The following is a 14,680-nucleotide window of genomic DNA, read 5'->3' on the forward strand; positions in this document are numbered from 1 at the left end:
CGCCTTCTCCCCTCGGAAGCAGGGCCGGGCCAGTGGCGCCGGGCTCTCGGCGCCGGCGAAAGGAGAAGTGGAAGTTGAGCGCGGCGCCCGGTCGGTCCCCGCGGCCGCCGGGGCCACCGTCCCCCTCCCTCCTTCCCTCCCTCTTTCCTCCCTGCCCGCCTGCCCCCGCGGCCCCGCGCCCGTGACTCACCTCGGCGCCGGGGCAGGCTGGTCCGGGCGGGCGAGGCGCAGGGCTCTCCCACACGTCGCGCCGCCAATGGCAAGTTGGAGGGCGAGATGCAAATACCAGGTGAGACGGCGGCGCCCCTGATAAAACGACTCCGGGGGGCGGGGTGGAGTGCAGGGGGGAGCTGGGTGGCCGCCGGGAAGGGCCAAGCCGAGGGAGGGGGCGGCGGGGGCGCCCGGGGAGGGGGCGCGAGTTGGCGGAGACCTGCACTGAGACACCCGAGCGAAAGGGGAAATTGCACTAGAGACACACACGTCCCCGCAGGCGGCGGCTGGGGCGGGCGCGAAGGAGGCAGGGCGGGAGGGAGGGAAGAGCCGGAGGGAGGGACCGACGGGAGGGACCGCGGGCGGGCGGGGTGGGTGAGGGAGCGAGGGAGGGACGAGGCGTCTTGGTGGAAACAGCGCCCCTCCACCCCCGGCCCGCCGCGGTCGCCAGCACGGCAGGGGGAGCCGTGCCAGGGGCCCGCGCGGCCTCTCCTTCCCCTCGCGGCTCGCTCGCCCCCCGCGACCGCGAGAGTAGGGCCCCCGCAGAGCCCACGTCGCGCACCCCTTTCTTGGCCCGCGACCCTCGGTCCACTAGCAGGCGGCGGGTCCGGGGCTCTCAGCTCCCTGTCGGGGCCCTTCCCGGCGGGAAGCCCCCACACAATGCCTCGGAGAGAAATCTATTCCCCGGGGACCCTGGATGGCTATGTCCGGCCCCGCTCGGCCTGCACACGCCACTGGCTTGACGCCTTTGGCCCACACCCTTGCACTCCAGATTATTGAGCGCCTGCTGTGTGCGGACCTGACAGGAGGGCAGGGGCGGGCGGAGCGGGTGGTGAGGCCAGGAGATGCCCAGAGGGTACAATTCAGGAGCAAGATGCCAAACACTGGGGAATCCTGGGCCAAATGTATCATCGTGTGCTTGGGGGTGACTGGAGAGTTTGGGGGACTTCTTAGGGAAGTGATCCTAGGGCTCCTGGTGGGGGAGACTAGGCGGATATGAATTAGGGGAAGGGCTGGGGTGGGGGACTGCCACAGCAGGTGCAGAGGCAGCCAGAGTTGGGGTGCTGGGAAAAAGCTGGTGCCCCCCTTCTCTCCAAAGCCAAGCTGCCCTGCTTGAGGCATCCACATGAACCCCAGGCTCCCATTCTATCTCCCCTTTACCCTCTCCTCTGACCTGCCTCCACATCCATACAAGCCCCCACACTCCACCTGGTCCCACAGCTAGGAGGCTCTGTGAGGGAGATGGCTAGAAATAGTCACTTCTTATGGTTCTACATGGTCTGGAGGAAGGGCCCATCCAAGTCTCAGCCCTGGCAGCTCCTTGGCAGAAAGCAGGAAAGCTGAAGGGGCCCTCAGAGGAGGAAGGCCCTATGAATGGCAGGGGTGGCCAAAGGGCCTGAAGTTCAGGGACCTGCTCAATCACCAGCATCAGCCTGCTTCCCCAGCCTTGGGAAAGGATGGTCCCTGGCACAAGACTGGGGGACAGGAATGGTGGTGGATGATGGCAGTGAAGGCAGCTGCAGATTATAGGTTTCCGAGGGAAAAACCTAGGGGCTGGACTGGGGCACTGGCCCTTGAGATCTCTTGCCTACCTACATCAAGTCCCTGGAATAAGCACCAAGAGCAGATTTCCATTTTTTCTTTTCTAAGTGGCCATGCTTTCCCCAGGGGATTCCTGATCCTGGAGCCACACCATTTTCTGCTGGTCTCTTGTCCGTGAGGCTCCCCTCTCAAAATCGTGGTAGGTCCCAGCCATCCCTAAGCTCCCTTTATCTTGACCTTGAGACTCACTAATAGATACAAACACACACACTTTTCCATTTTGCAATGAGTTCAATGGTCCCTGACATCAGACAGACCTGGTTTCCTATTCCAGCTGCACCATTTACCAGCTGTGTGTCTTTGGGCAAGTCACTTAAACTCTCTGAGCCTCACTTCCCTTATTTTTAAGTTGGGGATAATAAGAACCTACACTGGCTATGGTGATTGGGCCCCTCGGTGGCTCAGTCAGTTAAGCATGAGACTCTTGATTTTGGTTCAGGCCCTGATCTCAGAGTCATGAAATTGAGTCCTGCATCCAGCTCCGCTCCTGGCTGAGCATGGAGCCTGCTTAAGTTTCTCTCTCTGCCCCCAACCCCTGCTATCCCTCTTTAAAAAAAGAAAAGAAAAGAAAGGCTGTGGTGACAACTGAATGAGATGACCTATGTTTATGGCAGTGGTGCCTGGTACCTAGTGAGCCCTCAGTCCATGTTAGCTGCCTTCAGCAGCATCGTCCTCCTCATTTCAAATTTCTCAACCCCAGCTCTCCAGGAGAAAGGCTGATAAGGCCAGGCCAGAAGCTGCTGAAGACTAATGGTGGATCCCTCCTAAGAGTGTTTGTGGTTTAAACCAGAGCTGAAGCCTCAAGGCATGGAAAAGCCAGAGGAGAGGTCTTCCTCTTGGAAAGGGCAGGGGGAGAGGGCACTGTACCGACCAGCTAACAGCTAACCGGTGACTGGCCTGAATACCTGCCAATGATCTGGAGCCCACTAGTGGGAATCCCATAAGTTCTTACCTTCCCCAGACGCTGGGAACTAACCACAGCCCCAGGATCTCGGAGTTGCTGCCAAAGCAAACCCCACCCTCCCTTGATGAAAATCTTGTGCTGACCTCCCCTTGGGGAGCCATGGTCCACAGGAGTGACTTCCCCGGCTCCATGGCTCCAGGTCAGCCAGGCTGCCCTTCTCCATGACCTTGCTGCTCCCCAGCCTGCCAGCCCTTCCCCACCTGGCTCTCAGCTCTTCCATTTGCCCACTGGGTGAGCCCCAGCCAGGTGGGGCCCACGGACTGAGATCACTACTCCTGACGACAGCCATGCTGTCTCTGCCAATGGCTCATTCCCTGACTTGGCAGGAATTCCCCTTCTCGAGTTGCCCGTGGATGCCCAGGCCATGCTGCACCATCCAGTGTGTGCACTCTCAGCCTCTCTGCTTCCAGCCTGCCCCACCCCCACCCCCACCCTCCAACTCTGATTCAGTCCTCTCAAGCCTCAGAACCTGTGTCCTTCCAAGAGCAGAGGGCCTCCTGGCTGCCCATAGCCTGTGCCGGGCTAGCTCGCTCGTCACTCCTGTGTTCAACTTGCCTTTCCACCTTGTCAGCTTTCTCAGCCCCTCTTTGTCCCCTCTTTCAAGCAGTGCCTATGTTCCTCTGCACATCACCCCAGGTTCTTTACAGACAAGGTGGCTGTTTGCTTCCCCCTCCTTTAACCCCTCGGCCTCAACAAATTCTATTCAAACCTGTGCTGGAACAAAATACCACAGTGCCACAGCCTCTGTAGCCATGGCCCTTACTTTCCACCACAGACACAAGTTAGAAAAGTCACCCATCAATCAGACTTTCAGAATGAGATGCATATTCAAAAGCCAGGAGAGAAATTATAGTTTAAAAAAAAATCCTCCCGCCTGTAAAGCTGAGAAGCCCCCTATAATCCTTTCTGTGCAAACAGCAACCATTCCTCTGTTGATATGTTCAATAACTCCGGATTTGTCTCTATTGGGCTTACATGGAAAGGCCCTAGAAAGCTCCAAATGGGAAACAGAAATCCCTACGTTCCAGGTTGTGACTGAGCAGCATAGAAAGTGTTTCTCCTAAAAAGACAGTTGGGTAGTGAGCGCCTGGGTGGCTCAGTCGGTGAAGCGTCTGCCTTCAGCTCAGGTCATGATTCCAGGACTGATCCCGGGGTCCTGGAATTGAGTCCCACATGGGGCTCCTTGCTCAGCAGGGAGCCTGCTTCTCTCTCTGCCGCTCCCCCTGCTTGTGCTCCCTCTCTCTCTGACAAATAAATAAATAAAATCTTAAAAAAAAAGATTGTTGGGTAGCTGCAAAAGATAAGAATTCCTTGAGATAGGTTATACCAAAGTGCTCCTTCCCCAGATGGCCGTCTCTTGCCCAGGTCCATCATGGGAGCTGATGGGGGTGGGAGCTGCTGTGCCCAGGCGAAAGCACAGGCATGCAGATGGGAAGGTGTAGTTGGGAGCGAGTTCCCAGATAATGACTTTCATCTGGCCAGCCACCTTCTTTGGCTGAGGCTCTTGGAAAGTCACTTGGTCCCCCCCCCCCCACGCTGCTCTCATTAAAATGGAGAGTTAGACATTTCCCCTCCAGGCCTTGGCCCGGACAGGCTCTGACACCATAAGATCCCCTACAAAACTTCAGAGGACCCCCGGGTTTCACTTCTTGGAGGCTGGACAGCAGTTCCGGTGGTTTGCCTGGAATGAGATGACAACCTGACCTAGCAGGTGCTGTGGGCCTTGAGTCAGGGCTCCGTATGTCCATCCTGGATGCAGTGGCTGCTAGGAGGCGCTGTCCGCACCGCATGCACTGCTGGGAGTGGGCCTAGTGTTTGGGAAAGAGATTCAATGCCCTTCAGGCCAGCGCTCTTGGGTTGGTGGGAGATTTTTGAGGTGGGGGGAGGAGGAGGGACCCAATCATTTGATTCATTTGCCAAAGATAAGGAAGAAGTGGCTTCGAGCAGAGTTCAGCAAATGAGGACAAGTTCCCTGAAGTCTAATCCTACTGGCCTCTAGCCCCTATCTTGGAGCCAGGAATCAGCATGGAAAAGTCCCTGGGACCAGGGCCAAGGGCAGGCACTTACTCTGGGGCACCTATCAGAGGCAGCGTGGCATCCGGAGTTTTGGGGCACTGTCCAGTGAGCCAGAGTTAACTCCTCAACCTCTGCCATCTGCTAGGCCAACACTCATCTTGTGTGGCTGGCAGCCTCACTGTACTCCATAGCCCTCTGGAGCCTCCCTTCACCGCCTGCAAGAGAAAAACGAGTGGGCCTAAGGGGACCTTGGCCCAAGGGGCTGCTGCTAGGGGGCAGAGACTGGGATGGGGGTGCAGAGGGATGTCAACATGAACGTCTTTCCTGGAGGAGGGCACCAACTGATTTCTGTGGCCCCTTGAGTGTGCTGGGGGACAGGGAACAGGCAGCCATTAAGCTGGGTGTTCCCTTCTCAGATGGAGAAAAGGCTCAGGGGAGGGAGTGAGGCACCAGTCACATGGCATGGGGTGCTACATATTATACACATGGTGAATGGCGCCCCCTGGAGTTGTGTTCGGAAGTGGCAGTACGCACAGACCCAGGAGAGGTGGGGATGGGGTGCTTGGATGGAAGGAGAGATCAGGAAGGGCTCCGACTGGGACATCAGAATGGGGGCACCAGGCCAGACCAGATCCTTGGGTCTGGGGATGAAGTAGAGGAGTCGGGAGAGGCTGTGAGGGGGCCTGGAGAGCCCGAATTTCCCCCACTCCACATCCTGCCAAGGGGCGGTTCGGGGCTGAGCTTTGTATCAGGAGGTAGGGAATTCTGCTCTTTGGGGATTGCCCCATCCCACAGGAGGCAAGGGCAAGCCGGAGACGTGCACCAGAAGGAAACCCAACAGGAACGCAGCCACGCAGCTTCCCCACCCTGCCATCACAACGGGGGTCGAGGGCTGTTGTTGTTGTTTCATCCAGAAAAACACAACACTTAATGTCTATAAAGGTGCAGTATGAGTCATTTCACGGAATGTCTAGGCCCCTTCGTTGGCAGCAAACAAACTTTCCAGCCCTCTTTTGAGGAAGCCATCCAACTCGGCGGCTGCTGCTGCTGGTTAGTGTGTGAGAGTGTGTGTGTGTGGGTCTGTGTGTGGAACGGGTCTCTGTGGGGCCTTGCCGGCCTATGTGTGTGTCCGTGTGGGTCTCTCAGACATGAGTGAGGGTGCAACCATGGCAGGGAGGGTGTGTGTGTGTGTGTGTGTGTGTGTGTGTGTGTGCACCCATGCACGCATGTGAGCTTGACTCTTGGATGTGAGTGGCAAGTCCCCTCATGCGTGCGTGTGTGTTTGTGGAGGGCGTGCGCATGTGTGTGTGTCTGCAAGGCTGCATGGTATGTGAGTCTGTGTGTCTGAGGGTGTCTACGTGTACATTTTTTTCCTCATCACTGCCAAATTATCTTCCCATCTCTCCCCTCCAAAGTGAAGGGCTGGCCGAGGGAAGCTAGTGATCCAAAAGGGGGGCAGCTGGGGAGGGGAGAGGGGCTGGAGGAAAACCAAAGCAATTCCACTCGTCGGAGGAAAGTGTCAGCCAAGGATGAAACTGAAACCGAGGCACCAGCACTCTGGGATCATCCCGGGCTTCGGTTCCTCCCAGGGCTTCGGTTCCTCCCACTCCCCCGCCCCCTCCAGTGGGCTGTGGAGATTAGTCAGCCTGAAATTCCCATCCCCACAGCCTCGACTCCGGGTTGAGGCTGTGAGGCCGGGCTAGAAATTGGCCTGTGGTTAGCACGTGACCCCATTAGCGCCCATTATCACATTAACACAAATTAGTATATCAGATCCTCTCCCAGTCACCTAGTGGGGCGCAGGGCCAGGCTGGAGGGAGAGGCCACAGCTCAGGCCCTGCTCCCCAGAGGAGAAGCCAGCATGAGGGCATCAAGCGAGTGGGCAGGCTGAGGACCGCCACAGGTCAGGTTAGGAACCCAAAGAGGGGCTGGAGACACCAAGTTTGACAATATGATCCTTTTCCTAGGTCGTGCTCTGGGAGGAGACACCTTGGGGAGGGGGTTAGTCCAAAGGAGGGGGTTTCCAGGAATAGCTGGGCACCGCCCAGTAGGAAGGAGGCCCCGGCTCTGAGGTCTGGGCAGGAGACAGATGGTATTTCTCCTGGCACACAGTGAGACACAATGAAACGTTTAGGATGCTTTGGTGTTTTTTTTTTTTTTTTACCCCTTTCCTCTTCTTTATGGAAAATCCTAAGGATAACTTTCTCAGATGGCTTTGGACATCCTGAAAGCAGGGGAGCCGGACTGACTGACAGAGGAGAAGCGGTGTCCTGGCACAGGGCATAGCTTTGATAGCTTGGCACAGAAATGGGAGACACACTCTACCCATAGATTTCTATGTGAAGTTGTATCATGGGAATAGCCACTGGAGCCTCTGGAAAGGATGAGGCCGGAGCCCCAAACAACTCTTTTTTTTTCAGCTTAAAGGTGTCTGGCCACAGGTTATTTTTGTGCCTTGATACTCTCAATATGTTAACTAAAGAGCCACCACATAACCATCAACCAACACGGGAAGGTCAGCAGTATCATGACTTCTAGAGCTTAGGGCCTGCAAGGAGGTAGAACACAAAGCCCTATCTACTGAGAACAAGGTTGCAAGTTTGAGCCCCAAATGGGCCTCTTAGCTTTTTTTTTTTCCTTCTATAGCTGCCAAAAACTGGACTGAGACGCGCGGAATCCCTAACCATCGGCCTACATCCAGCCCAAAGCTGAACCCCTGCCCCTCACCTAGGCTGAGCCCTGGTTCCAGACTGCACCCCAGCCCCAGCCCCAGTCTACCCCTGTTCAGGAGATGCATTCTGGGTCTCAGGGGAGCCAGGCTAGAGAGTGGCTGTTCAGGGAAACCCACCCCCAACGCCCGAGACGCGACTCAAAGTTTCCATTCTACTGCCCGCGGGTCAAGAGCGCCATCCCCGAAGAGGAAAGCCGGCCCCTCAGCCACAATCTCTTTGCTGAAGGTGAGCCGCCCCAAGCTCTGCGGGGCTCAGGAGGTGGCCCAAGGGACTATTAAGAAGCACGCAGGAGCCAGCCCCACGCCGCGGCGCTAGCGCAGCAGGTCGGATCTCCGGACTCTCCCGCCACTTGGGTGGGAGCGCAGGGCCCGAGGGGCTGTGGAGGTTCTGGCGGCCCCTCCCGCCTTTCCCTCGCTTCCCCCCGGTTCTGGGCTCGCGCGCCTTCCGAGCCCCGGATCCCCGCTGGGGCTGAGCTCCACCCCCGACCCCCAGCAGTGCGCCCAAGGTGCCTCTGCGGCGCCACCTGCAGGCGGAACGCGTGCTGCGCAGCGTCTCGGGCCGAGGCGGGAACTGGCGACCGCGAGGGTGGAGGAGGAGGAGAGGAGAGGTCCGCTCCTCTGCCCGGAGCTTTCCTGGCCCGCGCGCGGCCTCCCCTCGCCACCCCAGCCCCGAGCGACCTGGCCATCCCTGAGCTCTGTCCCACGTCCTGCCCGGCGCAGGCGGCCGGGGGCTCCGACCTTCCACTCCTGCTGCTGCACTCTGAGCGGCCTCCTGCCCCCGGGCGCCTTTTCTCGGGAAGCAATGAAGTCACACTGAGCCCGCTCCGCTGACTCATGAGAATCCTCCCCCCTCCCCGGCACACCCCTTGAAACTTCCCCCTCAATCCCTTCTTTCCTGCTCCCGCCCCCCCTTCCTCCCGTCCCGTCTGGCGAGCAGGGGCGGCTCCGGGAGGACTCCCGGGGAGGACTTCGTGGGGCAGCTGGGAGAGAAGTGGCGGGCGAGAGTTCCCACCGAGACCTCCGCGCTTCTGTCCCAGCCCGGCCACTCCGCGCTCTTCTGGGGCGCACAGGGAGTGCCCTGGGGGAGCTGCATGTTTGCAACCTCCGGCAAAATTCCCACCAAGGTATTCTTTGGCAATTATCCACCTCACACAGTGCACACCTGCTGAGAGCGGGGCGTCTGGGGACCTCCTCTGGGCCGGGAGTTCCTTGATAGCTGAGGTCTCTTTGGAACCTCCTGTTGGAATGAATGGCTGCACAAGGGCTTGTGCCACCAAAGGGACAAGTGTAGAGTGCTCTGAGCCTTGAGCTGCCCTCCACCCCTGCATTAAATCAAGCTGATCACCTGAAAGGTCACTGTGGCCCTTCCTCCTAGGACTTGGTACTGGCCAGTCCAGGTTGAGGTGGCAGTGACTTTGAGACCAAGGATACCCTGTTTGCAGCACTCCCCTTCTCCCCCCCACCCCCACTGTGCCATTAGTTTGAGGACTCCCGCTGGAGTGGAAGACCAGAATCCCACACCAGTTGCTTTGGATATTAGTCTTAACAAGGTGGCTGAGGGCCTCAAGGCCTGCTCAGGGTAGGCTTCAAGCTGGAGGAGCTCTGCTGGTCTCCTTTGAAACACCTAAAGCTCCCCTTCCCCTCTGGAGGGGTAGTTGTCCACCCAGCAAATCATGTTACTGGATTTTCTTTCCCTCCCTGTATATACAGTTTCCAGCTGTCTCTACGGTAAGAGCTGGGTGGTAAACTTGCAAGCTTCTTGGCTTGCTTGTCATTGCACTTCAGGGCAGGTTTCTGCCAAGGCCATAACCATGTGAAAATGGCCATGGACCAAGAGCGAAGTGGGTGTACAGGCTGGTCTAGGGGCTCAGGGCTTATGTGGCATGAGGGGCGGTGTTGTGAGCTCTTCCATCGGCATCAAGTTGATGGCTGCCCTGGGTTATGGTGGCTATCCAGCCACCAGCTCTGCAGGGTGTGTTTGTTGGGGATTGGGAACCATTAAATGGTTGGGTAGGGATGTATGTGGTAGGATCATGGCTAAGAATAGTCCTGCCATAAAGCTTTCCTGGGGAAATTCTGGGCTTGAAGTCAAGATTTTTTAGGGGCTGAAGGATGCCACCTTTCATGGATCCCAGTTTTCAGGCTGTCAACCTCTCCATGGAGAGCAAATAAGGCAAAGTGCAACTTCTAGGGATTGTAGGGGTTCTGATTGTAACTTGCCGGGTCAGAGACGAATCACAAGCCATAAACTAAAAAACAAAACCCAAAAAACCAAACCTGTTAATCTAGTTGAGCCAAAGGGAGAGCAGAGGCCATATGGGGAGACACTTGCCAAAAGCTTTGAGTCCCATTAGCATCTGCTCTAGACCTTAGAGATGAAAGGCAACTGAGCCCATTGCAAGGTGAACAAGCACCTGAGAGACTTTTCCATATGCAGGAGGTTAGAACTGAGGGTGGAGGGGCGCCTGGGTGGCTCAGTCATTAAGCGTCTGCCTTCGGCTCAGGGCGTGATCCTGGCGTTCTGGGATCGAGCCCCACATCAGGCTCCTCCGCTGGGGGCCTGCTTCTTCCTCTCCTACTCCCCCTGCTTGTGTTCCCTCTCTCGCTGGCTGTCTCTGTCAAATAAATAAAATCTTTAAAAAAAAAAAGAACTGAGGGTGGAGGGGTAATCTACTCTGTTCCCCTCAGTTTACAGATGAAGCTACGGAGACCTTGGTAAGTAGCTGCCCTGGGCCATCCAGGCTCGAACAGCAGAGCTGAGACTCACATCCAGGAGTGCCCTTTCCACTGCGCTCCACTGTTGGGAGAAAAAAAAAAACAAACCATGGGCAGAGAGCACTTACTGGAACCTGAGGAAGACCCACAAGAAGGAGGAAAACAAGCGGGGGAGACTGTAGACATTCTGAGAGGAAGGAAGGAGGAAGGGGCTGAGGAAAAGTGAAGAGAAAGAGGTGTATTCTCTTTAGCAAAGAACATCAGCTCCATCCTCTGTAATAAGCATCTTACACATGTTCACTTAAGCATAGTAAACATATTCGTATTTTTGTTCATAGAGATGACAGGATACAACTATAGGATGGAATGCTTTGGTCAGTGAAAGAAAAGCCTAGACTAGATAGAAGCAGGAGAGTAAAGCACTGTGAGGAGTCACAAAGTTCCGATCTGAACTCACACAGCGTAGTCCCAGCACCAGTGTTGCACTGATGGTTCCTGCTGCTCTGCCTGCGACCACCACTAGGTTATATGGCCATGAGGGCAGGAGTCCTCTTACTTATTACTCATCCTCTTATCTCCGGGGCCTATCGTACTGTGGCATGCAGTAACCGTGCGGCACATGTTTGCTAGCTGACCAATAACTCCATGTAGGAGTCTGTGTATTTATAAGTTCAATGCCCATGTTTGGGGCTCCTCCAGAAGCATCTCTGTGTTACGTGCCAAGTGCCAAGGCATCGCAATAGGTGGGAGCCTGCCTGGGAAGCCAGGCACCTCTGTCCACAGACACCAGATGTGACTCCTGGGCTTTTCCCAAGTGACACACAGACATTGGAGGCTCCACTGGGGCGTCTTGGGAAAGGTACAAGACGAGGCAAAATTCATGAGGGTCTCTGCCTGGTAGTGGGCTTCTGGCAGATATTTTGGCTTTTTGTCTCCAAATTGCCAACACCCAGCAGCCAAAGACCACCAGGACACTCCTGGGGTTGGACAAGTTAGGTTTACTGCTCACTGCCCTGACGGGGAATGCACATGGGGAACGACAGGGTGTGTCAGGAAAAGGGTACTAAAAAGGATTTATTAGAGGATTTGGGCCAGGCTGGGTGATTTGGAGGAGGGCTGAAGGAAGCAGGACTTTGCTTTGGATTGGATGCTGTCAAGAAGCACGAATAATCCAACGATTGGGTGCCTTATTCGATAAATTTTATCCTAGAGGAGGGCAGACGAGAGTGAGGCTCAGGCTGTAATTGGTGAGGCAGCAGGGATCACTCACATTAGACAGGATGGGGGTGGGCGGGTGTTGGTCATTTCTGTGGTTTGGGCAACGTTCATGTTTTTGTCTGTATTCACACATGATTATGAAGTGATCCTGTTTTTGTCTGCATCCACCATGGTCAGAGTGGCCATGTGTGATGCTAACGTCTTGTGAATCTTTTTACGTTAAACAGAATACCCGGGCCTAACAGTGAGTGCCAGGCCCTCTGTAGCAACACCACTGCCTCCCCGACAGTCCCAGGTCAGCCTCCGGATGTCAGGGGCTGCATTTCTCTTTCTCAAACTATCTGTTTTGAGACGATCCCTGTTTTCCAACCAGGGCTTGGCAGTCCAGTATCTAAATATTTCGACCCTCCCTGTACTCTGACCCGGTCACACCCATCTGTAGAACCAGCCAGGCAAGGGAACGTCATCACTGGCTTGGGCTGTGTGTCTATGTGTGTGGTTTTGTGTACATGTGCCTGTGCCCGCCAGAAATTCCCTGATAAGTCGGGAAAGAGTCCAGAGGCGGTTCTACTTCAACCTCTGGGCCCAGCAGGACTTCCCCTCTGCCGAGAGAGCAAGGCACTGGGATTGAGTCCCAACAATCTCCAGGGAAGCAAGGGTGCCCTGCTTTAGGTGGAGTCAGGGAAGGACAGAGGGGATATTGCAGCAGCCAAACTTTAGAGGAGCGGGAAAGGGAAGGGGTAGTGGTGGAAGGGAGGGGAGAGTTCCTTTGTATAAATGGGTCTCTAGAGAAGCTGCTGATTTTCCTTCAGGGAAGCAGCCTGCAGTAGGTCACTGTGACTCCCCACCCCCATCCCCTTCTGCTTTAGGCCTCTTGTCTCCCAAATGAGCCTTGTTGATTAGAACAACGACAACAAAGTCATGTATGTTGACCTCATCCTCCACTAAGAGGCTTACTCTGACTCCTTTCCAGTCACACGTGCTTCCTTCACTCAGGTCCATCTCTCCAGCTAAAGTATGAGGACATCTCCTGGGTGCCTTACAGGCGGCCAGGCAAAGGCTAGTACCACCATGATGTGGTGCTGAGGTGCCATCGGATATCATCTGTAAAATGGCAAAGAAAAGTGAAATTGAAGTCAAGTGGGTGGGCTCCCAACACCCAGTGTTTTGGCGGAGCCCCCACCCTTCTTTGCAGGGTGTGGCTGGCCCTGTATCGCACTGTGCTGTGGCCCAGCTGCTCCCAGACCAGCTCTCAAGGGCCAGAATTCAACTGGTACTGCTCCTTGTCTGTCTGGTTAGAAATAGGTCCCTGCAATCCTTGGGGGCCTGGAGAGATCAAATGCATGCTGGGTATCTGTGGCAAGTCTCAGCAGTGGGTGAAGTGATGGGGGTCTGATAACCTGGATTACAGAGAACAGAGGTTACAAGGCAGAGGGTCATTTTTGCAGTAAGCCCTGTTATCTAGCATCATCCAACCAAGCGACCGAGGACTTGTTCAGGTTTCTGCTGGGGTTTGGGGGGATGGGGCACATTGTCCTCATTCTGAGAAAAAAAAGTCTCTGTTCTGGGACAGCTTACTATCAATTCAGGGAGTGAATGTTAATAAGGCAGAGAATGACTTAATGAACAATCAAGTTCAAAGGTAGGTGCAATTGGAGTTCAGAGATGAAATCATGCACGGGCACTGATCCAACTGGTACCACCTTACTAAGGTGCAATTTCATTTGGGCCTTGAGAGGTGAGCAGGAGGGGATAGGTAAAAGGGAATAGGGATGACATTCCAGATGTGGAGAACACGAACAAAAGTTTAAAGGTGTTAATTTAAACCAGACGTGTATGTGTGCATGTGCACGTGGGTCTGTTGTGGGAAAGGAGGCTGAATGGGGGCAGACGGGCCTGAGGTCAGGAGCTCTGTGGAAGACTTTGTATCCTGGTGTGGTTGATGACAAGGAATCCTGTACATTCTTCAGCTGGGGGTATGGTTGGGAGGACGTGGACTGAGCGACGCTTTAGGAAGCGATCTAGCAGCAGTGGTCGACTGAGGACGGTCGCTCTGGCTGAGCTCCATTCTTGACGTGTCCACAGTACTTTGTGTCTTTCTATGGACACATCTCACTGAATGATACTCCTGCATTCACGTGTATGCCTTCCTCACCGACGCCAGGATTTCCTGAAGTGGCCATGTTTCTTCCATCTTCCTATTCTGACATCCCCGACTCACAGTGGGCATTCAACGAACACTGACTAGATGAGTATATCATTTCATTTTACTTAACTGAATTACAGTGACACTCTATACAAGGATAACAACTGTCAAAAAAATTAGGCTACCTTGCACATACCACTAAAAAAAGACAAATCACAATTTCATCTTTTAAAACATGATTTGTGAAACGCTTCAGGGTCTTAGAACTACCGCCATCTTTGTAAGCAGCAATGAGTACTGCAGAATCGGTCTTATTTCATTGGATGCTAGGTGCGTTTTCTACGTATGGATTTGGATGTGCCATGCATCAGATCATATTTCACTAAACCTGTATACATATAGTAAGAATCTGTCCTAGTGCAGCTAATTCTTTTTTTTAAGTATTTTATTTTTAAGTAATCTCTACACCCAACACGGGGCTCGAACTCATGACCATGAGATCAAGAGTTGCGCCCCAAGATTTGATTTTTAAAAGTTAATTTGAAATATAAAAAATGAGTTGATTTATGAAACTCTGATTTCTGTTCTCGGGGAAATCATCTGTAAAGTGAGGTGTATCTATAAGCCTATTTTAGGTGAAGGGGGTGAGGGGAGAGCAGATTTCTAGTTTGGGGGACAGTGCATGGAGAAGTGGAGATCGGAGTTGAGCGATCACAATCCCTCAAGGAGTCAGTCTCCAGGTTTAGCCATGAAGCACCAGGTCCCTGAACCCTTGTTTCTTTTGCAGTAAGTTACCTTTCTGGCCCCTTGTGGGTCCAAGCCAGTTCTGAGCAGGACAACAAGAATTGTTCCGAGGAGAGCAGAGTCTGTTCCATGTGTTTCTGTGTTCGCTCACTTAACAGTGGATGGGGCCAGAGAGACATTCAGGGAGCTGAAAGCAGCTGAGAGTGTGGAGCAGGGAATATAAGGCTGAAAAAAATCATGCACTTGGGTAGGAGCTCCAGTGTGCTTGCTTGCTGATATGCACAACTTTCCTCCCTTCGCCCACCCATTCCCTTTCAAAGAGAACAGAATTTAA

The 14,680-nt window shown here is 54.6% G+C and overlaps 1 protein-coding gene and 1 long non-coding RNA gene across 5 annotated transcripts in view; one reads left to right on the top strand and one right to left on the bottom strand.

The window, feature by feature from the left end:
* The window catches only part of ELF4 (E74 like ETS transcription factor 4), a 46,969-nt gene extending 38,642 nt beyond the window's left edge, over positions 1–8,327 (bottom strand). For 2 of the 4 annotated variants that reach the window (XM_057314413.1, XM_057314410.1), the window contains exon 1: positions 8,262–8,327. The gene's annotated coding sequence lies outside the window, so the exon portion shown is untranslated. Of the gene's footprint in view, positions 1–190; positions 500–4,843; positions 7,608–8,261 lie in introns of those variants that run through there. The other 2 variants (XM_057314411.1, XM_026520576.4) reach the window with 2 other exon arrangements.
* LOC130544131 (uncharacterized) lies at positions 6–10,171 on the top strand. Its single transcript, XR_008960147.1, has 2 exons — positions 6–289; positions 7,439–10,171. It is a non-coding gene; the product is annotated as an uncharacterized LOC130544131 (long non-coding RNA).
* Positions 10,172–14,680: the final 4,509 nt, after the last annotated feature.

Source organism: Ursus arctos, chromosome X (genome assembly GCF_023065955.2).
Source record: "Ursus arctos isolate Adak ecotype North America chromosome X, UrsArc2.0, whole genome shotgun sequence".
Classification (NCBI taxonomy): domain Eukaryota; kingdom Metazoa; phylum Chordata; class Mammalia; order Carnivora; family Ursidae; genus Ursus; species Ursus arctos.